The 27,900-nt window shown below is 39.5% G+C and overlaps 1 protein-coding gene across 17 annotated transcripts in view; it reads left to right on the top strand.

Moving 5' to 3' along the window:
• Positions 1–27,900, top strand: part of Znf438 (zinc finger protein 438) — a 144,933-nt gene that overhangs the window by 47,583 nt on the left and 69,450 nt on the right. For 2 of the 17 annotated variants that reach the window (XM_052727946.1, XM_052727945.1), the window contains one exon: positions 15,446–15,550. The exons of the other annotated variants lie outside the window; for them this stretch is intronic. The gene's annotated coding sequence lies outside the window, so the exon portion shown is untranslated. The remainder of the gene's footprint in view (positions 1–15,445; positions 15,551–27,900) is intronic. 17 annotated transcript variants of the gene reach the window in all.

Below are 27,900 nucleotides of genomic sequence, written 5' to 3'. Positions count from 1 at the left end.
TTTCTTTCTTTGGTTTTTCTGGTGTGAGATTCTTTATTTCCTGTGTTTTCATGGGTGTAGTTAACCTCCTTGGGTTGGAGTTTCCCTTCTAGTACCTTCTGTAGTGCTGGATTTGTGGATAGATATTGTTTAAATTTGACTTTGTCATGGAATACTTTGTTTTCTCCATCTATGGTGATGGAAAGTGTTGCTGGGTGTAGTAGTCTGGGCTGGCATCTGTGGTCTCTTAAGAGTCTAGAGCACATCAGTCCAGGCCCTTATGACTTTTAGAGTCTCTGTTGAGAAGTCCGGTGTAATTCAATAGGTCTACCTTTATATGTTACTTGACCTTTTCCTCTTGCAGCTCTTAATATCCTTTTTTTATTCTGTATGTTTAGTGTTCTGATTATTATGTGGTAAGGGGACTTTCTTTTCTGGTCCAGCCTATTTGGTGTTCTGTAAGCTTTTTGTACCTTTTATGGGCATGTTCTTCTTTAGGTTGGGAAAATTTTCTTCTATGATTTTGTTGAAATTATTTTCTATGTCTTTGAACTGGGATTCTTCTCCTTCTTCTATTCCTATTATTTTTAGGTTTGGTCTTTTCATAGTGTCACAGATTTCCTGGATATTTTCTGTTAGGAATTTTTTGTTTTAGCATTTTTCTTTGAAGGATATATTTATTTCTTATATCAGATCTTCAGCACCTGAGATTCTCTCTTCCGTCTCTTGTATTCTGTTGGTGTTGTCTGTGTCTATAGTTCCTGTTCGCTTACCTAGATTTTTCATTTCCTGAATTCCCTCAGTTTGTGTTTTCTTTCTTGCTTTTATTTCTATTTTCAGGTCTTAAACAGTTCTATTTGTCTCTTTCAAATGTTTGTTTTTTCTTGGCTTTCTTTAAGAGATTTATTCCTTTTCTCCAATTGTTTGTGTTCTTCTGGCTTTCTTTGAAGGATTTATTCATTTCCTCTTTAAGGATCTCTATCATCTTCATATAACTGGTTGTAAGGTTTTTTTTTTCCCCTGTGCTTCAGCTGTGTTGGAATATTCAGGGATTGCTGTAGTAGGATAACTGGGCTATTTCCTAGTAACTTATTGCCCTGCCTATTGTTGATTTCTTCTTACACTGGGGTCTCGGCATCTGGGTTGGGGTGATTTTAGGTCTAGGCGCCAATTTCTGAGTTTATCTTTGTTGGATGAGTCTTTTGTTCCTTGGTTTCTGTTTGCTCTTTGGTCTTCTGGTCTTTGTGGCCTGGATTTCTAGCAGCTGGCATGACCTCTGGTCCATCAGGGAATCTCTGTTAGAATTAGGGGCTAGACTTCTGGTGGCTAGTGTGGCCTTTGGTCCAGCAGGGGGCCTCTGCCCAGAGTTGGGGGTCATTGATGAGGAGGGAAGTAAGGATTGGGGATAGTGGGGTGGGACACTGAGAGAGTGGAGATTTTCAGGTGGGCTACCTATCTAGAGTCTGGTGGCCAGTGTGGTCTCTGGTTCAGCAGAGAGTTTCTGCCTCAGTTTGCCTATCTGTTATTCTGGCTGATGTGGTCTGCTTTTCTGGCTATATGGCCTGCACCTGTTCTTCTAACTGGTGTAGTCTACAGTTGCTGTGACTGGCATGGCCTTCACCTGAGCAGTGGATATCCACCTGAGGTGGGGGCTAGGGCATGGCAGTGGGTGTGGGAGATAGAGTGGGAAGGGTTGGCCCTTCCCTGTGTCTTTTGGATCTGAACTGAGGGCATGGGAGGGTTCTGAGGGCCAGTGCAAGAGTTAGATCTCTTACTATACTATAGTGAGGCAGAAACAATACAGAAAAGCAATGAGAGACTGCTAGGATGTTTTCTTGCCATTTTCTTTTTTCTTTTTTTTTTTAAGTGCTGAGTTGGGTTTTGCTGAGATCCCAAACCAACTAGTTGCTCTACTGTGGTTCTGACACTTTATAGTTTATTTTTGTAGAGTTCTTTGGCACCATGATATCAATGATTTTAAATTAGAATTCTAGAACTGAAAGGTATCCTTCTTACTCATCTTATAAATGAAGGAGCTGAAGTCCCAAGAAGCCTTGATTGTCTATGTTTTACAGTAGTCAGTGGTAAGGGTTGGAAGAGATGCAGGGCCTCTCGGCTGTCAGTTTAGTGATCTTTACAGTAGACCCCTCAGCTTTTTTTCTCCAGCATCATTTTATGTGTAGGACACGTAATTTATTGCATTAGGGCCAGTTGTCAAATTACAAGTTTGGGTTTAATCTCCTGAAGCTGAGGGGCTTGTGGGATTAAAACCAGATAATACATGGATGGCAGGAAACATGATGAAACATCCTTGATCAGACTCCAATTCTGTCCTCTAAGAAGAACTCCATTGTTTGCTGTTCTTTGGACTAATTCTGCCTTCTGGAAGGTTCTTTCTGTCCATTATTTCCTAATACCATGTTTATGTGGACATTAGGGGATATGTACGTTGTTGGGTTTGAGCTCTGTTTTCAAAGAATTGTAGTAGCTCCCTTTCACATTACCATGAGTTATCTTGGCAAACAGTATTTTAAACATGCTCTGTGACTCCACAGCACATCTGCCTTGCTTTCTGTCTCCATTCTGTTCATCTCCGGCTACTTGAGCAGTTGCCTTTCATTTGCTCATATCAGCAATTCTTGAAAGATATTGTGGTTTCATTTGGGGTTTTGGTATTATTGACTGCTGGGATAAATAGTCTCTAAAATGCACAGAGCTTAAATCCAATTCAGGTTTACTACATTCCTTTACTGCTAGTAAAACTGTATCGGTTAATTGGTTACCTTCAACAACGGGCCTTTGAGCTCACCAGCACCCAAGAAAGACCAAGAAACACCTCCCCTGTGCCTGAAAAGTTTCTGCTGGGGAGTTGACATCCAGTCATATCACTGAAGTATTTTAGGGGGAGAACCGTTCACAAGGCCACATCTGGTGCTGAGAAGAGGGCTTATAATATGATTCCGTAGTTGGATAGCTTTTTAGTTGGACATTTCCAGGGGTTGCTTTTACACTTTGCCAGGAGAAAATGAAGTAGGTGTAGGTTAATATCATAGTTTTTATTCTGCTTGAATAACAATACCCCATTGTATTCCTTGTCTTCATGTTACTTCTTTCTGCTTGTGTTATATATATTCTGTGCTTTCTGGATTAACATTCAGCATTTAAAACTAAAACAAAATGGTATTGCTATTTCTGTGGTAGAAATAGTCAAACCAAAAGGACCTTATTTGCCCATAATCCTGATGAGATTTAAATGAGTTGTGGGCATAAATAGATAAAATTATGTCAGATACCACCATTTATTCAATCTTGTACCAAAGGGTCTGTCCAGAAAAGCAAGTCAGGATTAGGGGAGGAGACTACAAGAAAAGATGTGAAAATGAGAAGAAAATAAAATACCATTATGAGCATATGATGTCTATGATAAGATAAAACAATAATTAAAAAAGAACCTTTCAGAATTTCACAACTACATTATTAGCATGAACTGGTAAGTTGGGTGGGGTTTTGATGGAAAGTCAGTAGAAGAACAGTAGCTGCACTTCTGTAGAGCAGTGACAACAGCCAGACAGCACGGAATGGTGGGACTTAGCACCCAAAGCCATGCTGTTTATCAAAGCTGTGATTAAGTGGGATGTAACTGTTCCTGAGACTGCACTCGGTTGCTCCTGTTTTTCTACAGCTCCCTTCTAGTCAGGATCCATTTCAGAGTCTCACATTATGTCCAGTGTTCGTCTCTTCAGTGTGTTCTGTTTTGTACACTTGCTTTCTTCCTTCCTTTCTTCCCTCCTTCCTTCCTTCCTTCCTTCCTTCCTTCCTTCCTTTCTTTCTTTTTTATTGTCTTTGGGAACTGGAGATTTCTTTTGAAGAGTAGTGATCATATATTTTGTAGAATGGGCCTCAGTTGGGATTTGTTTAATGTTTTCTCAGGATTATATCACATCAGATCAGGGGTAAATTATATCAATATGACTGTTATTGGTGGAGTTAAATTTGGTTTCTTGGTTAAGGTGGCCTCTGCCAGGTTTCTCCACAGTGAAGGAATGACAGTGGATCTTATTGGTGGGGAGTATGTTTCATCTTCCAGTAGATGTCAGTCTGAAGCTGCAGATTGTACTGAACCCTAGGGATAACCATGCTTTTTACTTTATGTGCCTATAAAAAAGTTCAGTTCTAAGTTAGACTCAGTAAAAGATTTTTAGAAAAATAGTTAATGATAAAAAATTAAAATAACAAAAGTGATAATATGGCCCCTCCTTGTCTCCGTGTCATTTTTATTTTTGCTTTTGCAAGTCCATGGATTCTTTGCTCTGCACGTGATGCCAGCTCTTGCTCTGTACCACAGCACTACCACACGCTTGCAGGGCTCATCTGTCCCTCCATGTTTCCTCCCTGTGCCCATGCACAGGTTTCGGACTGCATTCTCATGCACCTCTTCTTTCAGGAAGAGTCTGTATTTGTCCCAGGTGAGGGCTTGCTTTGGCTCCTGTCCCATCCCTTAGAATCAACCTCTTAACTCTGCATAAGTGTGGCAGCAACTTCTACAGTGGCTTCCCTCAGGAATTTACATATTTTTAATCCAAACTTGTCCTTGAGTCTAGAAAGCATTCCTTACTTCCAGTAAGTGTTTTGGTGTCGCTCCTTTGATGAGATACTTGCTTGCATCTTCATTAGGCTCAGTGCTTTCTGGCACATCTCGACCAGAATACATCTTGTTTGTCTTCTTCCCACACAGCTGCTGTCTTTTCTTAGCTCAGTACTCATACACTGTAGCTTTTGCTGTTTGCAGTTCTTAGGTGCAGTAGCAAAGCTGGCATGATTTTCTTTTGAAGTTGCTTTATATGTCAGCATTTTTAACATATACTTGTGTTTTCTTTCTAAGTGAGAAACTTTTACTTTTTCACTCATAAGAAGTGTTATACAGCTTTCACATATTCAAATTCCCAGCATCACTGTATTTCTAAGATTTGGGGACTAAAGTTGTTTAAAAGAAGGGCTACTTGTGTCTGTGGTCATAAGCAGTCGATCTAATGATCCAGATGTGTCTGGCTAGCAGGCAGGAGGATTTGCAGTATACATATGCTGTGCAGAGGAAGAATCCATCTCTGATGCATTACATCAGAGTATACAATTGAAAACTTACGGTATCTTTATTTTAGGAAAATAACATTTATTATTTTCAGTTCATGGTCGATTTTGGGTAACTAAAACCATAGAAGGTAAAACCACAGATTGGGGGCAAGGGAGGTGCTAAAATGTTTAATTTTAAAGAATACAATTTACATAGCAACACAATAGAATTGACTTGAATAAGAAAAAATTAGAGCTTTTTGGAAAAGTTACAAACTTTCACTGAATGGCATTAAATATAAATGAAATGTAGAGAACCCTTAAGGAGATGGTTTTGAAGGGGGATGGACATACAGCCCAGTGGGCAGAGTTCTTGCTTACGTTGCAGAAAGCCCTGGGGTTCATGCTCCATACTACACAAACCAAGCTAGGTGGCCCAGCCTGTGATCCCAGCCGCTGGCAGATGCAGTCAGGAGGATCAAGAGTTCAAGGTCATTCTCAGTTACATAGCAAATTCAAGGTCAGCCATGCTTATGTGAAACCATCTCAAAAAATAAAATTTAGGGGAAAAGAAAAGACTTACCATTGGAAAAAAAATGTTAATTTATTCCAGTGCTCTTAAAATTGAATCCCTAACAGATCTGGTGGGGGTGGGGATTTTGTCCTTACTATTAACATCTTAGAGAATAAAATACTATTATGTTTTTATTTTTGTTTTGAAGATCTAATTTAATTTTGACATTATAAATTTGAACTTAGGAAAGAGGTATCCTCCAAAAATTATAAATGTACCCCTGTGAGGTACATTTTCACCCTGTGACAAGGACCTGTTTTTTCTGCCTTTGTAGCATGACTTAATGTAAACCCATAGTAATTAAAGCCATCTATGATGTAAGAGTATACAAAATCACCAGTGGGAAAGACAGAGAATTGATAAATAGACCCATTTCTATGTGGAAATGTGTTTATAACACAACCGGAATATTGTAAATCTGTGGGAGAATGGATGGATAGTTTTCAGTGTGTGGTTCTGGGGACAATAGATTGTCCATATGAAAAAGAATGAGATGGGATTTTCCTATACATAACTGGGAAAAAAGTTAAACTTATAATTTAATTTAGATACAGTAAACTTAATTGGAAAACTAGAAATTATAAATCTAGAAACACAACTCAAGAAAGACCTAGACTCAGAAACATCGCTGGCCAAAGAATTAAAACAAAATGGAAGGAGCACTTGAACCAAAGACAGCCAGGAGGAGTGAGTGCAGGCCACACTTGAGAGCCAAGCAGGGCTTGTCCTACGTGCCCTGAGCATTTCTCACGCTGCTGACTTATATGTGAAAAACCAGAGGAGATGTAAAGTTGTAAGGATCTCTCACTGGCAGCTCGATTGTCCTATGGAAGGCACAAAACTAGAAGCTGCTTGACTTGCCAAGGTATTTGCTATTTCTTTCTCACCCAGAGAAGCTTCAAAAAGGCTTAACTAAGATTCATGAAATGACAGTTCAACTTACTACTTTCTATATAAGTGGCTCCCTAAATTTACCCAGTATTATGCATAAAAAGGTGGTAAGGAATATTATTGATTTTAACACGTATTTCCTAACAGATCTTAGAGGATTTTTTAATGTATATGTTTTGAATATATATTTTTTCAAACCCTTGCACCTGTAAATGTAGATCAATCAGTTTATGGAAAATGTCTACTGCTTAATCTAATTAACAAGGCTAGTCTTCATTTTTAAATTTATCTTAGAAATCAGACATCTTTCACTAAATGTCCACTTGATTTTATAACTCAAATATGTTAATATATGCCACCATGACAACCATCACATGGCTGAATTCTAATTCTAATAAAAATAAGTAGGGCACAGAGCCGCACCATGTGTTACCTAGATACAGTAAGGTGTGCTGTTCCCACAATCTTTCTTCCTTTGCGTTCAGGAAACTCTTCCAGGTAGATGTTGTTTAACAGGAAGTGATACAGCTGTGGAAGAGGTAAGTTGTGGAAGTGTCCACGCTTACTGCCTTGCTTCATGATAGAATTAAGTTATATGTGCCCAAATGCTCTACTTATTAACAGAATATAGAGAGACTGGTGAAGAACAGCATCTTGCTGCAGTGTTACATGAAAGGTGGATTCATGGGTAGCATTATTTTAATTCCCCCCTCTTTAGATCACCTTGGGAGTTTCTACATCCCACGAAGTAAGTCCATCATATGTGGAGTTAATGATACAACAAAACCCCCAAACTGATGAAATCAAACCAACCTTTGGATTTTAAACTTCTTTGAGAGTAAATCTAAATATTGAATGAACCTGATAAAGTTGCTGGACCTCAGAGGTAAAGGAAATTCCTCAGAGGAACTAGGCAGGTGCTTTGAGACATCAAAAAACAAGAAAGGTATTTTGGCCACATGTTTCATTTAATGCACAGTAGTGAAGCATAATTATAAGATTTTAAAGAAAAGAAAAGTTCACAGTACCCATCTAAACAGTCTCAAGTATAATTCATCAAGTTTTCTTGAGTTTAAAGGAATTCTTAAGCCTTCATTGAGCCAATATTAGAAAACAAACTTTTCTAAACATAGGTTTCAAGATAAAGATTTGATGCAGTCAGGATACCTGGTCTCAGTGCTGAAAACTTTTTATCACTTGTTGTGAGCCATTAGTGGATGACAGTGGCTTCTTTGATTAATGCTTCTTACGATAGAACTAGCCTGATTCTGAGGCCTTGGCCATTCTCCACAGAGCAGAAAGGTCCATACTTCTCATCAGTCTCATCACTGACGGCAAGGGTCTAAACAAGTTGCTTGAGGAACAAACCCATAAGTACTTTATTCTTTGCACAGGCTCAATCTCAACACAAAGATAAAATGGTGTTCTGTACCAATCCTCATGGAGGTGACAGGGTCTTGGGCAGAAGCTTTGCTTGAAACCGTAAAGGTTGTTGCCAACATTTTGCCCAAGAAACATTAACTTTGTATTTTTCTGTGTAGAACAAATTAAATTTGTTAAAGATCTTATATCCCTGAGTTTGAAAAACCCTAAACTTTGCCTTTGGATTGGTAAGAAGAATGGAATATAGCACACCCATGACACTGAAACACAAGTATGCAGGTGTTGCCCTATGGTGAAATGTTTCCTGTTCAGTTTAGAGAAGTCTTGGAGAAGAGCATATTTCTTTTTCCACTTGCATTTACCCTCCAGTTCCTGCTCTTGCCCCCTGTGGGAGATGACAGCAGGGGAGGAAGATGAAGTCTGTAGTGAGTCTGTCTGAAAGAGTGTGTCCATGATCATTGCTATTAGCATGGCAGCTGGGGTGCTGGACACCACAGGCGTCAATTGCACACCTCAGCTTGCTAGCTCCGAGGTGCCAGCCCATGCACAGGGCAGCTGGGCTCTGAGTAAAAAGGGAGTATTAAATATTAAATGCCTTAAGAGGAGAGTGCCTATGAGAGGAAAATGAATCTAGGAAAGCCTGTAGATGCTCAGAACAAGACAGATGGAGAATTAAATGAAGGACCTCAGAGGTTTGTTTCTCTCTGTGTCCCTGCATCTAGCTAAGTAAGTGTGAATTGGACAAACTTCCTCTACCTGCTGCTTTGTATCTAGATCTTACTGTGATGCCTTGGATACAATGTCTTCATAAAATGTGGAAACAGCTGACCAAAGAACTATACATGAGCAAGCCCATCTCTTCTTATCAGTGACTCGATTTGAGGGGTCAGAACTTGAAATTGTCAGTCCTGGGAGGTGGAAAGACTGGGAGCAGGAGAGAAATAGTCCAGGATGGTCAGTTGTATCAGAACAAAGACAGGGAAAGGGAGCTGGCAGATGAAGGAGAACGTGGAGAAGTAGCAGAAACAAAGTCTCAGCTCAGTGGACACCTGACTCGGCTAAAGCACTGAAAATCTATTTCTATGATGTTTGTGAGCCCCGAAGAGGGCAGAGGTGGCTGTGATGCTCTCTTTCTATTTAAATATTCTTTTAAATTTTTATGTGTATAGATGTTTTGCCTGCATATATGTCTGTGAAGCCCATGCATGACTGATACCCATGGAGGCCAGAAGAGGGCATCAGATCTCTTGGGAATGGAGTTACAGACAATTGTGAATTGCCATGTGGGTGCTGGGACTTGAACCTAGGTCCTGTAGAAGAGCAGCTAATGCTCTTAAGTGCTGAGCCACCTCTTCATCGCTGATGCTGGTTTCTTTAAGAAGTGAAATGTATAACTTGGACCTTAGAGTAAATATATTATGAAATAAAGAATTGCCTTAATCTCTTGACAGAAAAAGGTGATCAAAAATCGCAGAGCATAAAAAAGATGGCTTAGCACTTAAGAATGTTTGCTGCTCTTGCAGAAGACCTAGATTTGGTTACTAGCACCCATATCAGGCAACTCACAGGCATTTGTAACTCCCGGGGAATCCAGGTCTCTTTTCTGACCTCTGTAGGAACCTTCATGCACATGTCCGTGTACACACACACACACACACACACACACACACACACACACACACAGGCATGCATGCATGCATGCACAAGAGCTCACATCAATTTTTTTAAAGTCTTTTTAAAAGGAGGTTCACATAAACAGGAAATTTGTGTTTATCAATGGAGGGAAGCAAGTGTAGCAATGGCCTCCAGTGTAGAAGTCCCTTGTAAAGGAGGTGAAGGAAGAGGACAGTAGTGGAATAAACCTTCATCAAGCAGAAGGGCTTCAGGAAGAGAACAGATCTGATCACAAAGAATATGAAGTACAGTTAAAACAAAGTCTGCACCGAAGACTTTGCAAAGGGAAACCAGAAGAGAAGCCAGCAAAAGGCAAGCAAAGGCCAGAGACAAGGGGAGCTGAGCAGGATTGTTTGAGGCCACCCTGGACTATACACAGCAAGACCCTATCTTGATACATTAAAAACAATGGAGGGAAGACAGGGAAGGACAGAGATGGAGAGGAATAAGAAGAAAGGGAAGGGGAAAGAAGGGACTGGCAGTCTTGAGTGGAAGAGGAAAGCCGATCAGAAAGCTCAGTGTCTGGATATAGGCCAAAAGCAGAGCTTTTGATCTTCTCCTTGAAATCGCTGTCATGACTAGGCAGAAATTTAACTAGAGGACTTGGCTTCAGAGCACCTAGGCAGTATCCTTGCTTCAGGGGTGGGTGACAATGCCAATCTCAGTTAACCTGTCTGAACAGTATCTAGTATAAGGTGTACAGTGAAAGTGAGAGCAGCTTCCACAAACCACCTGATTACATTAGCAGTGTGGTCCTGTTAGATATTATCTGCTCATTTCTTTTACTGCCAAGTTTAGAGTCCTTGGCCCATTTTTGAAATGTGCTATTAAAATAACTTATAAGTTTGATGTATTAGACACTTCCAGAGAGACTATGATGCAGCAGTTCTGAGAGACATGCTTTTGAAGTATCATGATTAGTAACACATGCTTTTCTTATTTTTAATAAATTAGAGAGTTTAGGGATATACCTAACAAAAGACGTACAAAATCTGTATTTTGAAAACAGCAAGTCAGAACTAAAAAGTTGGAACATCTCAGTAAGTGAAGAGACTTTTTGTTCAAAGAATGGAAAACTTGGTTTCATGATATTTCCCCCCAAATTGATCCATAAATTCTACCTAATCCCTATCATCGTCACACAGTTGTTACTGATGGTAGTTTTTCACTTGTTTTTATAAAGTAGTGAATCAATTCTAAAAGTATTTGCCTTTAAATTTCCTGATGTCATTGTTTTTTAATACTAAGTAATACTCCATTATGTAAATGTACCACATTTTCTTTATCCATTCTTTGGTTGAGGGCCATCTAGGTTGTTTACAGGTCCTGGCTGTTACAAATAAAGCTGCTATGAACATAGTTGAGCAAGTGTCCTTGTGGTATGATTAAGCATCCTTTGGGAATATACTCAAGAGTAGTATAGCTGGGTCTGGAGGTAGATGGATTCCCAATATTCCAAGAAACTGCCATTCTAATTTCTAAAGTGGCTGTCCAAGTTTGTACTCCCACCAGCAATGGAGGAGTGTTCCCCTTACTCCACATCCTCTCCAGCATAAGCTGTCATTTGTGGTTTTGATCTTACTCGTTCTGATAGGTGTAAGATAGAATCTCAGTCATTTTGATTTGCATTTCCCTGATGTCTAAGGATATTAAACATTTCTTTAAGTGTTTCTGTGCCATTTGAGATTCTTCTGTTGAGAATTCTCTGTTAAGATCTGTACCCCATTTTTTACTTGGATTATTTGGTATTTTGATGTCTAGTTTCTTGAGTTCTTTATATATTTTGGAGATTAGTCCTCTGTGATGGATGTGGGGTTGGTGAAGATCTTTTCCCATTCTGTAGGTTGCCATTTTGTCCTATTGACAGTGTCCTTTGCAAGGGGAGGTGCTTAGTTTTGTTTTTTTTTTTTTTTTTCTAGACAGGGTTTCTCTGTGTAATTTTGATGCCTATCCTGGAGCTCACTCTGTAGATCAGGCTGGCCTCGAACTCACAGAGATCTGCCTGGCTCTGCCTCCCAAGTGCTGGGATTAAAGTTTTGTGCCACCAACGCCCGATGCTTAGTCTTACCACAACTTGATATGCTTTGTTGATACACATGGGAGGCCTGCCCCTTTCTGAATAGAAACAGAGGAGGAGTGGATGGGGGCAGGCAGGGGAAAGGGAGGGGAAACTGCCATTGGAATGTAAGGTAAATATGTGGTGGTATTTTGTTGTACCCTAATTAAAAAAAAATTTTTGCCTGAAGATCAGAGGACAGAACAGGCCACTAGATTAAACATGGCACACACACCTTTAATCCTAGCACTGGGAGGCAGAGATCCATCTGGATCTCTGTGAGTTCAAAGCCACCCTCGATTACATAAGATTGATTCAGTCTAGCAGAGAAACAGAGCCAGGCAGTGGTGGCACACATCTTTAATTCCAGTACTTGGTAATCACACTCCTTTAACCCCAGCACTTGAAATCTCATGCCTTTGCTACCAGTATTTGGGAAGCACACATGCCTTTAATCCCAGCACTAGGAAGGAAGTAGCATGGCTGGGCAGAGAAGGGTATATAAGGCATGAGGAGACAGGAACTAAAGCCTTTTCGGCTGGACCCCTTTCTGCTGAGGACTCAGAGACATTCAGTCAGAGGATTTCTTGGAGTTGACGAGGTGAGAAATAGCTGTGGCTTGTTCCTTTGCCTCTCTGATCTTTCAGCATTTATCCCATTTATCTGGCTCCAGGGTATTTTTTATTATAAGACCTTTAGGAATTCATACAACATAAATAAATTAATTAAATTTTAAAAAGACTACAATAAACTAATTATCCTTTATGTTGTAGAACATTAATTTTAGTAGCTTTGCTTTATAAAGTAACATGACCATAATAAAGAAACTAATAGAAAACTTAAAAAAAAAGAATATTCTTTAGTCTTGAGAACACATACACAATGCAGATAATACAGACAAATGTACAAAACTTTTTTTTTTTTAATGTTTAGAGACAGGTTTTCTCTGTGTAACAGCCCTTCCTGGAACTCACAAGATCTACCTGGCTCTGCCTCCCAAATGCTGGGATTAAAGACATGTGCCTCCATGCCCAGCTGCAAAACATTTTTTTTAATTCAAACGACTAACCCCAATATTTTACTTTTTATAAGTAATCCAACATTCTCTTGGATGCTAAAGAATAAGTCTAACCTTCCAGATATCTAGCAGGATGCCCATATGGGTGTGGACATAAAGTATTTGAGTATACACAAGTACAGTCACCAAGCCTTATTGCTTCATTTATCACAGGAAGTACCAGACTTATGCAGTATTTGAAGAAAAGCTGTTCTACTTGTGTAGATTCTCATGGGAGTGACCACAGGCATTATGCCAATTTAATCCCAAGTATTAAAGTTAGGGTTTTAAATGACATGTAATAGTATGATTTATTTTCTGTCTTGAGCTTTATAGGGCACAAAACAAGATCCTATCCTTACATATTGCTTTTTATTTTTAGAGTCAGAGTGATGATAAAAATCTAAGCTTAAGAACTGTCAAATGATTTATGATATTTCATTTATTTTTCAAAGGATTGGAATGTCACCAGTGAGCCCATTAGAATTGTAGACTTAAAGCACCACGATTTTTAAAAAGACCAGCTGCATAAACAAGTGTGCAAACTTTGTAATTTAATTCTATGTGATTTTTTTTTAACACTTCAAAGTGCCAAAGAAGGCAGTTTTTCTTAGGTTATAAGTAGTTGTCTGAGTTGAGTCATTATAACCTCAGACCTTGAAGCTCATTTCAAGACCTCCTCTCTAAAATGCTTATACTTCTATATTGTGTTGAGTACAACCTCAAGACAACTGTGTAGCTACCCTGGGTGTCCTTTCTTCATGAGCTGACACTCGTATGGGTGGAATGTGGAGGAGCTGGAGACTACCTGTGAAAAGATTCAAGTCTGTATCAAGGGATGAGGAGTATAAAACTTTTGAGGATGTGTTTCTGTTGCTGTGATAAAAGCAACTTAAAGGAGAGGGGTTTTATTCTAGCTCACAATTCCAGGTTACAGTCCATTATTGTAAGGAAGCGAAGGCGCCATGAAGCAGCTGGTCACATCTACAGCTAAGAGCAGAGAGAGAATGAATGGGTGCATGCTTACAAGTGATCAGCTCGCTCTTTTCTTCATTCAGTCCAGGGCCCAGCCCATGAAATGGTACCTTCCACATTCTTAGTGGGTCTTCCCACCTTACCCCACCTCAATTAATACAATCAAGTTGACCCCCCACAGACATGGCTATAGGCCAACCTGATCTAGACAATCCCTCATTGAGACTCTCTTCCCAAGTTGTCCTAAACTATGTCAAGTTGACAATTAGACCACTATCATAGTGGTAAAATGCTTTAAACTTCAAAGTTTAAAGGATTTATCTGTTTGTCTATTATTATTTTTTTATTTGAAGTGCCAGCTATGAAACCCAGGGCGTCACACATGCTAAACAAGTTCTCTATCCCCACCACTAAAGCAGTTTTTCATTCATAGATTTAGATTTGAGGTAGTTATAAATGCACATAAACGTTCAATAATACACATGACATTATACACCCTTCTCAGTGGTACTCTCTAGAGCAGTGGTTCTCACCTTGTGGGTTGGGACCCCTTTGGGGAGTTGAACAACCTTTTCATGGGGGTTGTATATCAGATAGCCTGCATATCAGATATATACATTATAATTCATAACAAAATTATAGTTATAAAGTAACAATGAAATAATTTTACGGTTGGGGGTCACCACAACATGAGGAAGTGGTCGCAGTAAAGGGTCGCAGCATTAGGAAGGTTGAGAACCACTGCTCTAGAGTATTAATATTAATACAGTCTTCATCTTTTTCAGTTGCCTAATTTTTCTTGAACTCGTGTGTGTGTGTGTGTGCAATTCTTATTTCAGGTATAGCTTTTTGTAACTATGTTCAAAAATGAAGGTTTCCATTACAGAGAGTCTTCATATGGCCCTTTTATAGCCCTGTTCTTCTAGTGTTTCACCTGTCTACCTCCATTCATAAGCTCTGCCAATCACTGGTACCTTCTCTTAGAAGGTTTTCTTAGTATTTACATTTCAGTATTGTGTAAGTAGACTATTAAGTGAATAACCTTTTAGTATATTTTCATTTAGTATAATACCTTTGATACTCATTCAAGTTATTACATGATCTATAGTTCATTTGTTTTCATTATTGAGTAATAGTCTGTCAAAATATATTTTGATATTTTGTTTACATATATGAGAAAATAACGTAAAATGTCACTTTAAAAGTACCAAAGGCAGCCGGGCGGTGGTGGCGCACGCCTTTAATCCCAGCACTCGGGAGGCAGAGCCAGGCGGATCTCTGTGAGTTCGAGGCCAGCCTGGTCTCCAAAACGAGTTCCAGGAAAGGCGCAAAGCTACACAGAGAAACCCTGTCTCGAAAAAACCAAAAAAAAAGTACCAAAGGCATTACATTGTTGAATCTTACTTCTTAATTCAGAGTATAGATGAGTTTTGACATGTTAATCATTTAGATTAGTTTTATCTGAACATACTAAGAATAGATGAGTCAGTGTTGGTGTACTGAGACTGTTTCCAGTGGGAAAGAGGAACATCTTTCTACTCCCTTATTCATCAAGATGAAAACCTGCAGGGCTGGGAGCACCAGGCAGCTCTTCTTTCTGATTCCCTTGTGTGCAGCCTGTGATCACTCAGCTAGATCTCCATGAGACCAGTGTTCCCCATGTGAATCTCCTACCTGTGTGCCTGTGTTTGGTTTCTCATCTAAATGGTTATTTTCTTTAAGTTCTGTCTAACTGAAATACTTCTCCCCTCCTTCTACGCCCCTCCCCCTTTCTCTGCTTCCCTAGGGAGGGTGAGTTAAGCAAGACTCTGAAGCTGTTTAAGAGTTGACTAGGAAGTGAGCAGTTTGAACACTGGAAGGGGTGAGGGACTGCAGTGATGAGGAGAACAAGGTAAGCAGCAGGAACTGGATGGGGCCAGAGTTACTACATTGTCTAGGAAATGAGAGAGGCACCACAGTGTTAAGGAAGTTCCCTGATGTCAGACAATAATGGGAGAGATAGGTTTTGAATGCAAGGATCCTGTCTTCAAGGCCCATGCTGGGCATGCAAACAGACATGAGCCTACAGGCTTAGAGTTGAGGAGCTCAGAAAAGAGGTGTCTGAACTTCAGATTAAGAATACCAGGGGATGGCTTCTAAGCTTTCAGTGTTGTAAATAAAACCATAACTGGGTAAGATTCCCAAGAGTGAAGGTGCACAGTGAGGTCTGATGTTTACTTAGAGGAACCTCAGCATTTTCTCTCATAGAGTGAAAAGCAAGTGGTACTGGAAAGGTTGAGAGCAGTAGTCAGTTGGTGGTGAGATGAAGACCAAGCAGGCCCTGTGGATGGTGTTGACAGAAGCCATCTTGGAGAATGGGGGCAGGATGTCAAGAGAATGAACAGGAGACGAGAAAATGAATAAGAGCACTTAGGTAATATTACTCATAAGTTTATTTGCAATAAGGAATATTTAAATAGGCCTGTGGGCTACAGCTTCAGGAAGTTGTAAGGCCACATGATAATTGCTGCTGTGTAGATGTGGGTTTGTTTAAAGGTAGTGCAAGAGGGTCTGCTTAAAGAGAAGAATGCTGTTTCTGTATTGTTGAGGAAGCAGGAGCATGTAGATATCTAGCCTGAGTCAGGGCCTGGTCTCAGGAAGGAGAAGGGGCAGCTCCCCATTGTTTCAGGACTGAGATAGGCAGGAGAGGTCCTTCCATAGATAATCCTGGGAAGGCAACAAACTCCCTTTGGACAGTTCATATTTCTGTGAACAAAAAAGGAGAAATGGTTCAGATAGAGGAAGGTGTAGTACATTTTTGAGGAGTGAGGAGAAGGTTTAGGCTAGTCAGTTTAGAAGACTGACTCTGGTGTTTTCAGAACAATCAAAGCAGTGAGCTTCCTACTGCACCGTAGGCCTCCTCTTCTGAGTAGGTAAGCATCTGTAAGTTGAGGGAACAGAAGTGTTCTGGATACAGGGAGAGACAGGGCAGAGACATGGAGCTCATGATGGAACCCATTTTCCAGAGGATGAACTCAATGTTAAGGTGCAAGTAGGGCCCTTACAGTGTGTAGATACTACCATTGGAGGGCATTGCAGATGAGAAAGCAGTAAAATGTTGTACTGTGGAAAACTGGAAACACATTTCTAAAAACTGTATGTGTGAGTGTGGGCATACCAATGCTATGTGTGGTGCTTTAAGTGAGAGAGAGTGGCCTCCATGTTTGAGTAATTGGTCCCAAATTGGTGGAACTGTTTGGGAAGGATTCTGAGGTATAGTTTTGCTGAAAGAGGTCTGTCAGTAGAGGCTGGCTTTCAAAAGATTCATACCACTTTGAGTTAGTCTCAGTCTCTCTCTCTCTCTCTCTCTCTCTCTCTCTCTCTCTCTCTCTCTCTCTCTCTTTCTCCCTCCCTCCTCCCTCCCTCCCTCTCTGTCTCTGTCTCTGTCTCTTTCTCCCTCCCTCCCTCCCTCCCTCCCTCCCTCCCTCCCTCCCTCCCTCCCTCCCTCCCTCCCTCCCTCCCTCCCTCTCTCTCTCTCTCTCTCTCTCTCTCTCTCTCTCTCTCTCTCTCTCTCTCTCTCCCCTACTTGTGTTTTGAGATGTGAGCTCTTAGCTTCTTCCCCAGCTTGTTAGCCTGCTGCCATGCTTTCCTCCATGATGGCAATGGACTCTTACTTCTTAGGAACTGTAAGCCCTAAATAAATCCTTTCTCCAATAGATTACCTTGGTCATGGTATCTTATCTAAGCAATAGGAAAGTAACTAAGGGAGAAGTTGGTACCAGGAGTAGGGTATTGCTGTGACAGACTTAACCTTGTATTTTTTGGGTTTTGTTGTTTGTTTGTTTGTTTTAAGAAAAGGCTTTGGAACTTTGAATTTGAACACTTTGAACACTATAATACACCACCTAGTAAGAGCTTGGGAGATAGTGCTAAGAACAACTTGGACTGTAGAGGCTGAGTTCAAGAGGTGAGCTCTTAGCTGCTCCTCCAGCCTGTTGCTATGCTTTCCTCCATGATAGTAATGGACTTTTATCTCTTTGGAACCATAAACCTCAAATAAATTCTCCCTTCTATAAGTTACCTTGGTTATGCTATATTACCGCTGCTTTGAGGACCAGCCTTGAGCAACTCAGGGATTTAGGGGGAAACCATGGAGTCAGCAAAACTAATTATTCGACTTAACTTTTCTGTCTGAGGGAGTAAAACTTAATTCTCTGGGGCCAGTGAAAGGAGACAAAGCTTTAACTCTCTGGGGCCTTCGGAAAAAGGGGAAAAAACATAATACACCTTTAGGGTCTCTCTATCATCTTTTCTTTGTTCTCTTTATTTCTTTTCTTACCTCTATCCAGATGTATCCCTTCTGTCTCTCTTGATATCTTCCTTCTAACTAATTTTATTTTTGCCCTTACAGCTTATATATCCTATCAAAATTATAATATAGTTATATTCTATTTTTAACTAAATGATTACAGTGAATAAAAGAAAAACATTTTTTTCCCACATCCCTTACATGATTAAACATTTTATGTATTACAGGTGAAAAACAATTTGTTACAAGAACACACATACATTCATACCCAAGCAACTTATTATAGATTAACAGAGTGTAAACAAGCAAGGTATTTTTCTCAGCCCATTCTTTTGCTAGCAGGCTACATTTTGTGGTTGCAAAGAAAGGACCAATCATTTTATTACTTATCTCAAAAGGTAATCTTATAAGGAATCTTAGAAGAATCACAAATCTTATCACTTATATATGAAAAAGAATCAGTCATCTCTACTTTAAATCCTCAGGGTGCGTACCCATTCACCAACAATTTCTTTATATCAGGAAGCTAAGGGCAGAAATGAGTACAAGGAATTAGTCATCACCTTTGGTCACCAACCCATCGTAACAAGAAAGGCATGCCAGCCAGTAATAGCCAGGCTACCATTGTTCCTGCTCCCTGACCTCAATGAGTCCCTCACTCAGCTATTAAAAGTATGCCCTTAAATTGTTTTCCAAGATTTTTTCCACCTCAGAGCCATCAACAAAAACTTCTTAACCTAATCTTAAGTCATTATTTAAAGCTTTGTTTTAGCTATGATGTACACCAAAACCTGTGAACATACCTCCCAACATTAAGGTGAAAAGAACCTGAGTTAACTTAGCTTCTGGAACACAATTGTTTTTCTTAATCATTAACCTAAGCCAGTCTATATGGCTCCTCAAGAGAAACTAGCTGTGTGACATTTCCTTGTTCTTCTTTTCTATGCTCTGCAACCCCTGCTTTATCGTGGGTGGGGCAACACTGTATCTTACTTTTACCTTAATAGTTTTCCCATTAAGCTGACCTTTATCATAATCCCTTACTATATTTATTAAAGACCCTCAATCATCAAAATCCTAAAATTTAAACTAACACTATCATTGTATAAAATCATTGCTTTAGTTAAAAAGTACAGCTTAGGAGGAAATCATCTTCATAATATCCACAAGTAAAAATGCCCAGTAGAAGGTGATATTTTCATGAGATAATCACACTACATTAAAGACAGTGGGGATCCCCCCAACACCCATTCACACCATGCCATACATCAGAGAAAAATGGCTGTGACAAACATGTAAAGTCACAGCAGTAACAAGAGACATTCTAGAGCCTAAGCCCTCGGGGCCTTGCCTATTCTAGATTCTCCCATCAGAGCTTTGCTTCCTGGTGGGCCGATTTCCTGAACTTCATTTGCCACCTGCTGCTCCTCTGACATGGCCACCAGCACTGTATTACCACAGCAATAGAAAAATCTAAGCACCATGGCACGCGTGTGGTCAGAAGACAACTTTCAGGAGTAGTTTTCCCATCCCACCTTGAGTTCTGGGGGTTAAATGGAGGTCCTCAGGCTTGGGTTGCACATGGCTTTACCCACTGAGCCATCCCACTGGCCCTGTTATCATATTCTAAAATGGACACTTGTAATGCTTTAGTTTGATTTTACCTTATTTTTAGTAAAAGATTCTTCTGGGGCCTAGAGAGATGGCTTAGTGTATTGCTGCTCTTGAAAAGTCTCATGTTCAGTACCTTCCATCTACGTTCAATACCTCCCAGTGGCCTGTCACTCTGCACCCGTATGCATGTATATGCATACATATACTTAGAGACATACACACACACACACATACCTAAATATTTCTTTTAATTTTCTAACACTTTATATGTATCTGGAATTGTACTTGTTTTAGAGGATTCTTTTTTCCACTAGCAGAGCTCCTCCAACAACTTTTACAGGCTCAGACCTTTACATTGCTGAACAAGCTTCTGTATGTGTGCCTATTCATTAGATAAGTGGTGGGGAAAGTGTGAGACACTTCTGACACATTTTATTTGGTCAGGAATTTTTTTAATAAAACTTAATTTAACGATGGGCCTCTTCTTTATAGCCTGCCAGGAGAATTACTTTCCCTTAGCCAATTAGAATTTTTATTAAGGTAACAGGGAGTACCTGTCATAATTGAAATATTGTGAGTGTGCATGTGTGTATATGTGTTGCTTTCTTAAGACGGTCTTGATGTGCATCGAAGACTGGCCTGGAGCCTGCAGCAGATCTTCCTGCCCCCACTTCCCTAGTGCTGAGATTACAGGCTGGTGAGCAGTAGAGCTGGCTAGTTATGTGTGTGTGCATACATGTGCTGCGGTTCTCTGGATGCCTGGGCCAGTGGAGGTAGAAGTCAGCCTCACCCATCGCTCTTTAGGAGCCATCCATCTTGTTTTGTTTTCTAGTTTTTACCACATTGATTGATTAATTAAGGTAGGTGCATGTGAGCACAGGCAAGTGTAAACATGAACAAGCACATGCAAGAACAAGCATGTGTGTCCTACCATACAAATGTGGAGATCAAAGGAAACTTTTGAGAACTGATTTTCTCCTTCTACCATGTGGGTCCCAAGGGCTGAGTTTTGATTATTAGGCTTGGCAGCAAGTACCTTTACCCACTAAGCCATCTTGTCATCTCAAATGACATTTCTTTTTTCTATTTTCCTTTTCCCTCTTCTCTTTTCTTCCTCTTTCTACCTCTCTGAGGGGTGGTGGGAGATATAGTAGTCCTGATTGCCCTAGAACTTTCTTTGTTAACCACATTGGCCTTTAACTCTCAGACCTACTTGCCTCTGCCTCCCAAGTGCTGGGGTTAAAGGTATGGGTCGCAGTGTCCAGTTCACTCTGAGTTTTGAGACAGTCTCTTTCACTGGAAACCTGGGGCTCACCAATTAGGTGAGGCTGGCTGGTCAGCAAGCCCCAAGGATCTGCCATCTCCACATCCCTCAAGTGCTCAAATAAAAGCCTGTGTCACCACGCCCAGATTTTTATGTGGGTGCCGAGGATTGAACTCAGGTTCTTGGATCATGTGGCAAGTACTTTTCTGACTGCCCAGTGTGGTGATACTATGTTCCCCCCATGCCAGCTCATATTTTTTTTAAATTATGAAAATTTTTATTAAATTACATTATACTCAGATATCCTAAAATCGTTTCGTATTGATTCTCTTAGATATTTTCTGTCCTAGAATATATCACATTTTACTTTTGATTTTTGAAAGAAAACATGCTTATTATAATAACTTAAATTTTAACTCTGTTAATTTGAAGTTGGCTTAGAATAAAGACAATTGATTTAGAAACAGCAGAATTGTTACATAAAATACTAAAACATTTTTGTTTTCACTAGTTTTATGAATAACACTGTAGGTCAAAGGATGATGTACTTCTGGAGATGTATTCCTTGCCAACAAATAAGAAAGATTGTGTTTAAGCCTATGGTTCTCAAAGGGAAGTGGGGTTTTAGTTCTTAAGATAAAGCTCCTTTATGCTTCTTTTGCAAGATGTTGTCTTTACCCACCATGCAGCCCCCTGTGGGAACAAGGTTCTTACTCTGTCTGGGGAGACTTGACCATGTTTCTTCCTTCCACTGTGTCTGCCCAGCTAGGGCTTAAGGGCCTTATCCTTGGCTGTTCACCGGAGGCTTACAGGTCTTCAGCATTTGTCACAGTGTAGCACCCTTGTCTCCTAAGTACTAATCAACTCGTTTTCCTCCATTAACCCAATAGCCTCCATTTTTCTTTCAGCAAATCTTGCTTCCTCCAATCCATGATCTCTTTAAATATACTCTTTGGTTGTTTTTGAGTCTGTCTTCCTTCCTCACTCCTTCACATGATCACTGTGGGAATACATGCTGTTTTTCTTCATCTAGCATCATACACAGGGTTGGAGCACAGAGACTTGGACTTTTTTCCTAGGACTGCATGGTAGAACCCAGTTCACTCTAGTCCTCACAAACTAATAAGACTTATTGCAAGACAAACTGAAAGTAAATTTACCTACAAGATCTATATATTGGTGATAAAGGTAGTTAAAAAATTTCATTGAATCTCTACATATACCCTACTTGTATGGAGACTTTGCAATATGCTCATCAAAATTGGAAGAAGGTATATAGCATGTGAGTGTAAAACCATGTTTTAGATTTGGGCCTGTTCTTCCTAGTGACAGCCATGTGTGCATAAGCCAAAACAGCTTCTAAAAGTCCCTTGCCATAATTCTTATGATTTGAATCATACAGTTGGTGCTATTAATTTCCTTTCATTAGAAACAACAATTCACCATGAGATATCTAAAAGCAAAATACTTTCATTACTTTCAACAAGGAACACATGACAGAAAGAGCAGCAATTCAATATTAACATCTACGTGTATATATGTGTGAATGTATGCCGTGTGTGTGTGTGTGTGTGTGTGTGTGTGTGTGTGTGTGTGTGTGTGTGTGTGTGTTTGCGTGCGCGCACGTGCCTGTGCCTGTGGAGACCAGAGGGTGACATCATATCCCTCAGAGCTGCAGTTACAAGTGATTCTAAGCCATATCACATGGATATTTCTTTAAGAACTAAGCTCAGGTCTTCTAGAAGAACAATAAGCACTGTTAACCACTGAGCCTTCTTTCTCGCCTCAGGTAGGTGTATGTGTGTGTGTGTGTGTGTTTAACTCAGAAAAATGTTAGATTTGGAAAATGATAGGATCTCCCTGTTGCCAACCAAGAGAGTCATGCTTTGGTAAGCAGCAGTTGGTGAGCATGTGTTGACTGCAAGATAATCTAGAAACAAACTTGGACATTTCTCTGATCCGTAAGTTAACCATAGTTAATATGGTTAGTCTTTTAAGTTACATTCATGTACATATTGTTGGAAAAATTAGTACTTTGTTTAAAAGTGATAAACTTTTCTATTATAGGACACGAAATTAAACATAAAAGATGACAAGTAAATTTATTTCCTAGTTTGTGCCCCTTAGAGTTATTAAGAATGAGTGTATTAAAAAGTAACTCTAAACTAGATTTTATTATGTGTATATCTTGCCAGTGGGGGTAGCAGAGTATTTATTCTAAATACAGCAGAATAAGTTGGGTTCCATTCCCAGACTCAGCATTAAACTAGCCATACCTAACATTCACCCATAGAATACTCAAAAAGAACATCCTCTTGAAGCATGTGTGGATCATCTCCAGGACAAAGTGTTAGGTCGTCCAGTGAGTATAAAGAAGAGTGCAGTATCACAGTGTTCTAGCTGACCACTGTGCGTACCACTAGTGGGAGTAACAGATTTGGGGACTGAACAAGTATGCAGACATTAAATAACACTCTCAAATAATTGGGGATCAATAAAGAAATTACAAGGTAAATCAGAAAATATTGTAAGGTAAATTAACCTAAAGCCCAGTACACTTAAACTTACCGGATCCAGTTGGAGAAAGGCAATTTTCATAGACGTTTGTTCCCAATAATAAGGCAGAGACAAGGTACCCAGAAAATGTCTTGGGAAAGGAGAGAGACCTACCCAAGTGAGTGCACATTTAGGACTGAAGCCTTGTTTACTGTTATTTTAACATAAAGTGTCTAGATTTGAAAGGAATGTTATGTATATGTTGTCAGCTTTGACAGAAAATCCTAATTGTGCTTTCTTGCTTCTTAGTTGGTGAGTGGCTCTAATCAAACTCCCAAGTAAAAGGCTCCTTTCCTTTCTCTTGTGCCCATATTTTTTTCTTTCTATTCTGCCTCAAAATGTATAGCTACAAATGCTGTATGTGTATATGTGTATGTATGTTCATGTACACACACATGCATATATGCATGCTCCTGAGAGTATGTGGATATCAGAGGACAGCCTCGGGTGTTGATTCTTCTTCCTTCTTTGAAGTAGGGTGTTTCTGTTCACTTGGGCATATTCCAGGTTCCCTGGCTCACAAGCTTCTAGGGATTTTGCTGTCCTTGCCTTCCATTTTACCATCCAAGCATTAGGATTGCAGATGCACATACCACTTCATCTGACTTTTATGTGAGTTCTGGGAATCCAAATGTAAGCCATCTCCTCAAGGTCCCTAAATGTCTATTTTTAAAGAGTGCTCTCAAACTTAACCTCCACCTTAACAAGCTAGAAAAAGAACACCACCTACACAAGCAATAGGAAGAAAATAATAATTAGTAAACCACAAATGGGGTGTGTGGTAATACACACTTTTAATCCCAGCACTCAAAAGGCAGAGGCAGGATGATCTCTGTTTATGGCCAGCCTGGTCTACATGGCAAATTCCAGGCCAGCCAAAGCTACATAATGAGACTTTGTCTTTAATAATAATAATAATAATAATAATAATAATAATAATAATATAGCAATAGTGACAATAATAATTATAAGGCTACATAAGATCTTGTCTCAAATAATAATAGCAACAAAAACACAAGTAGATTATGAAAACTACTGGGCAAAATCAGTGATTGGAAAAGTTGGTTACTTAAAAATCAATTGACAAAAATTAGGAACCTTTAGCCCGACCAACAGAGATGAAAGTGAAAAGTCCAAATACTAAAGTCAACATTGAAAACAGGATATCACTGCTTGTGCTACGGAAATGTAGTCTTATAAAGGAATTCTGAGAACAAATATATTCTGCTCATTACTTAGATAAAATAAAATTTCTGAAAGACAAAAATATACCAAAACTGACTCAAAAATAGAAAACTTGACCCTTTAGCATGTAAAACAGTTGCTTCTCCCCTCCCTTCCTTTCCCCTCCCCTCCCCCCTCTTCCTCTCCTCTCCTCTCCTCTCCTCTCCTATTCTCCTCTCCTCTCTGATTCTCCTCCCCTCCCCTCCCCTCCCCTCCCCTCCCCTCCCTTCCTCTCCTCTCCTCTTCTCTCTGATTCCCCTTCCCTCCCCTCCCCTCCTCTCCTCTCCTCTCTTTTTTCTTCTTTCAGGCTCAGATGGCTGCACTGATGAGTTCTATCAAAAATTTGAAGAATTGACAGTAGTCTGTGATTTCTCAAATGTGTGGAAAGGAAGGACATGTTTCCCAGATTATTCTATAAGGCCCAGTATCACTTTAACAATAAAACCTCACAAGAAAACTAGACAAATACCCTTATAAATACAGATGCAAAAACAGTCAACAAAATGCTAGTATACTAAATGAAATATCTAAAAGAATTGTAAATCAGTGCCAGGTGGGTTAATATCAGGAATGCAAGGTTGACTCAACATTAAAAAACGCAAGGAACATAGTATATTAGTATACATGATTTTACAAGCCATGTGTCATCTTAATAGACACAAGAGAATGCATTTAGTGACATCTAAGTCCCTCTTGTGATAAGAGTGAGCAGACAAAGAGTAGAAGGGAACTTCTTACCCTGATAAAGGGCATCTCTGAAAACCTGTCAGCTCACATAGTTGGTGGTAGAAGACTAAAACGCTTCCTCATCAAAGTTAGGAAAAGGTAAGTCTTTGTTCTGTGTCTGCCTCTATTCAGTGTTGTTCTGAAGGTTCTAACCAGACAGGTAGACAAAGAAAGAAGTCTCAATTTGTTTATCACAAGAGTTTGTTTGTAATATCTCTTAAGAAGCATGTTAAAAAAATGATTCTACTAAAAAATAAGTTTATCGGCCGGGTGGTGGTGGCGCACGCCTTTAATCCCAGCACTCAGGAGGCAGAGCCAGGTGGATCTCTGTGAGTTTGAGGCCAGCCTGGGCTACCAAGTGAGTTCCAGGAAAGGCGCAAAGCAACACAGAGAAACCCTGTCTCGAAATACCAAAAAAAAAAAAAAAAGTTTATCAAGGCTGAAAGATACAGAATCATATAAATACCACTTGCATTTTTATGCACTAGCCTTGAATAATTTGAAAATAGCATTAAGTAAAGCAACATTTACAGTAGCATCAAAAACAAAAATAAATTTAACAGAAGTTTAAGATTTATAACACCAAATGCTAAAACAATTTGAGAGTTAAAGACTTAAATAAGGAAAGGCAGTCCAAGTTCTTAAGGTGGAAACTTAACGCTGTCAGCATGACATACTGAACTAGAGATTCAGTACAAAGTCTGTGCAGTCAGGACCTCCTCATACTTTATGCATTGACAATCTGATCTTTAAAATTTGAATGGAAATTCAAGGGAGGTAGAGTCACCAAAATTGGCTGTGAGTGGGGGATATTGGTTTATCCTTCTTAGTGTCAGGAATTAAATTACAAACTGTAATAAAGAAATCATCATGGTACTGCAATAAGGATAGATAGATGCATAGAATAGAAGGAAGAGTCCAAATGCACCCTGACATTTCTGCTCCATTGCTGTTTTTCAATGAAGATATCCAGAGAAATCAACAGGGGATAGGGTATCTTTTCAATTAGTGGTCCTAGAACAACAACAGCAAAAAAGGAGGATCCCTATATTATGCATAGAAGTTACCTAAAGATAAGAGGTAAAAAATATGAAAAACTCAGAGGAAAGCAGGGGTTAACATCTTTATGACTTTGAGTTATGCAAAACAGTTTATCAGATTGACACCCAAAGCACAAGTAACAAACTAAACATGGGTAAATTGGCTTTCACCAAAATTAAGAACTTGCAGGGCTAAAATGATAAGCCAGGATACGAAAGAGAATATTTGCAGATCATACCTGGTAAGAGGCTTATATCCAGAATAGTTGAAAAACTTACAACTCAACAATGAAAAAACCCTAGTTAAATATGTACACATACATATACATTTTAATTTTTTCAGATTCACAAGTTGCCAGTGAGCACTTGAAAAGACAGTGTCACTAGTCATTTAAGAATAGCCACAGCGAGATGCCATGTGATAAAGAAGTAGATAGAAGCAGACATTTGTGGGAATATGTAGCACCTGGAAACTTCATATACTGCTAGTGAGGATTATATGGGAAGTGTCATTAGAAAGCCTGGCAGTTGTTAAGAAGGTTGAGCATGAAATGCTATATGACCTAGCCAGTGGCCGTGTAGAGTCTATCCATTCTGATTGTGTATAGAAGGGCTACTGATTTTTTTTTTGAGTTGATCTTGTATCCTGCTACATTGCTAAAGGTGTTTATAAGCTTTATGAGTTACTTGGTTGAATTTTTGGGGTCACTTATGTATACTATCATGTCATCTGCAAATAGTGAAAGCTTGACTTCTTCCTTTCCAATTTGTATTCCCTTGATCTCCTTATGTTGTCTTATTGCTCTGGCTAGAACTTCAAGTACTATATTGAATAAGTATGGGGAGAGCAGACAGCCTTGTCTTGCTCCTGATTTTAGTGGAATCGCTTTGAGTTTCTCTCCATTTAATTTGATGTTGGCTCTTGGCTTGCTGGAAATTGCCTTTATTATGTTTAGGTATGTTCTGTATTCCTGTATTCCTGATCTCTCCAAGACCTTTATCATGAAGGGGTGTTGGGTTTTGTTAAAGGCCTTTTCAGCCTCTAGTGAGATGATCATGTGGTTTTTTTCTTTGAGTTTGTTTATATGTGTATTACATTGACGGACTTGCATATGTTGAACCACCCTTGCATCCCTGGGATGAAGCCTACTTGATCATGGTGGATAATTGTTTTGATGTGTTCTTGGAGTCTGTTTGCCAATATTTTATTGAGTATTGTTGCATCAATGTTCATGAGGGAGATTGGTCTGTAGTTCTCTTTCTTTGTTGCATCTTTGTTTGGCTTGGGAATCAGGGTAATTGTAGCCTCATAGAAGGAGTTTGGTAACGTTCCTTCTGTTTCTATTGTGTGGAACAATTTAAAGAGTATTGGTATTATTTCTTCTTTGAAGATCTGGTAGAATTCTGCGCTGAAACCGTCTGGTACCAGCCTTTTTTTTGTTTTGGAGACTTTTAATGACTGTTTCTATTTCCTTAGGGGTTATTGGTCTATTTAAATAGTTTATCTGGTCTTGATTTAACTTAGGTAT

The sequence above is a fragment of the Peromyscus californicus genome, unplaced genomic scaffold, assembly GCF_007827085.1.
Source record: "Peromyscus californicus insignis strain IS unplaced genomic scaffold, ASM782708v3 Scaffold_8__1_contigs__length_139910024, whole genome shotgun sequence".
In the NCBI taxonomy this organism is placed as follows: Eukaryota; Metazoa; Chordata; class Mammalia; order Rodentia; family Cricetidae; genus Peromyscus; species Peromyscus californicus.
The sequence above is the reverse complement of the archived record's forward strand: the minus strand, read 5'-3'. Positions and strand labels throughout refer to the sequence as shown.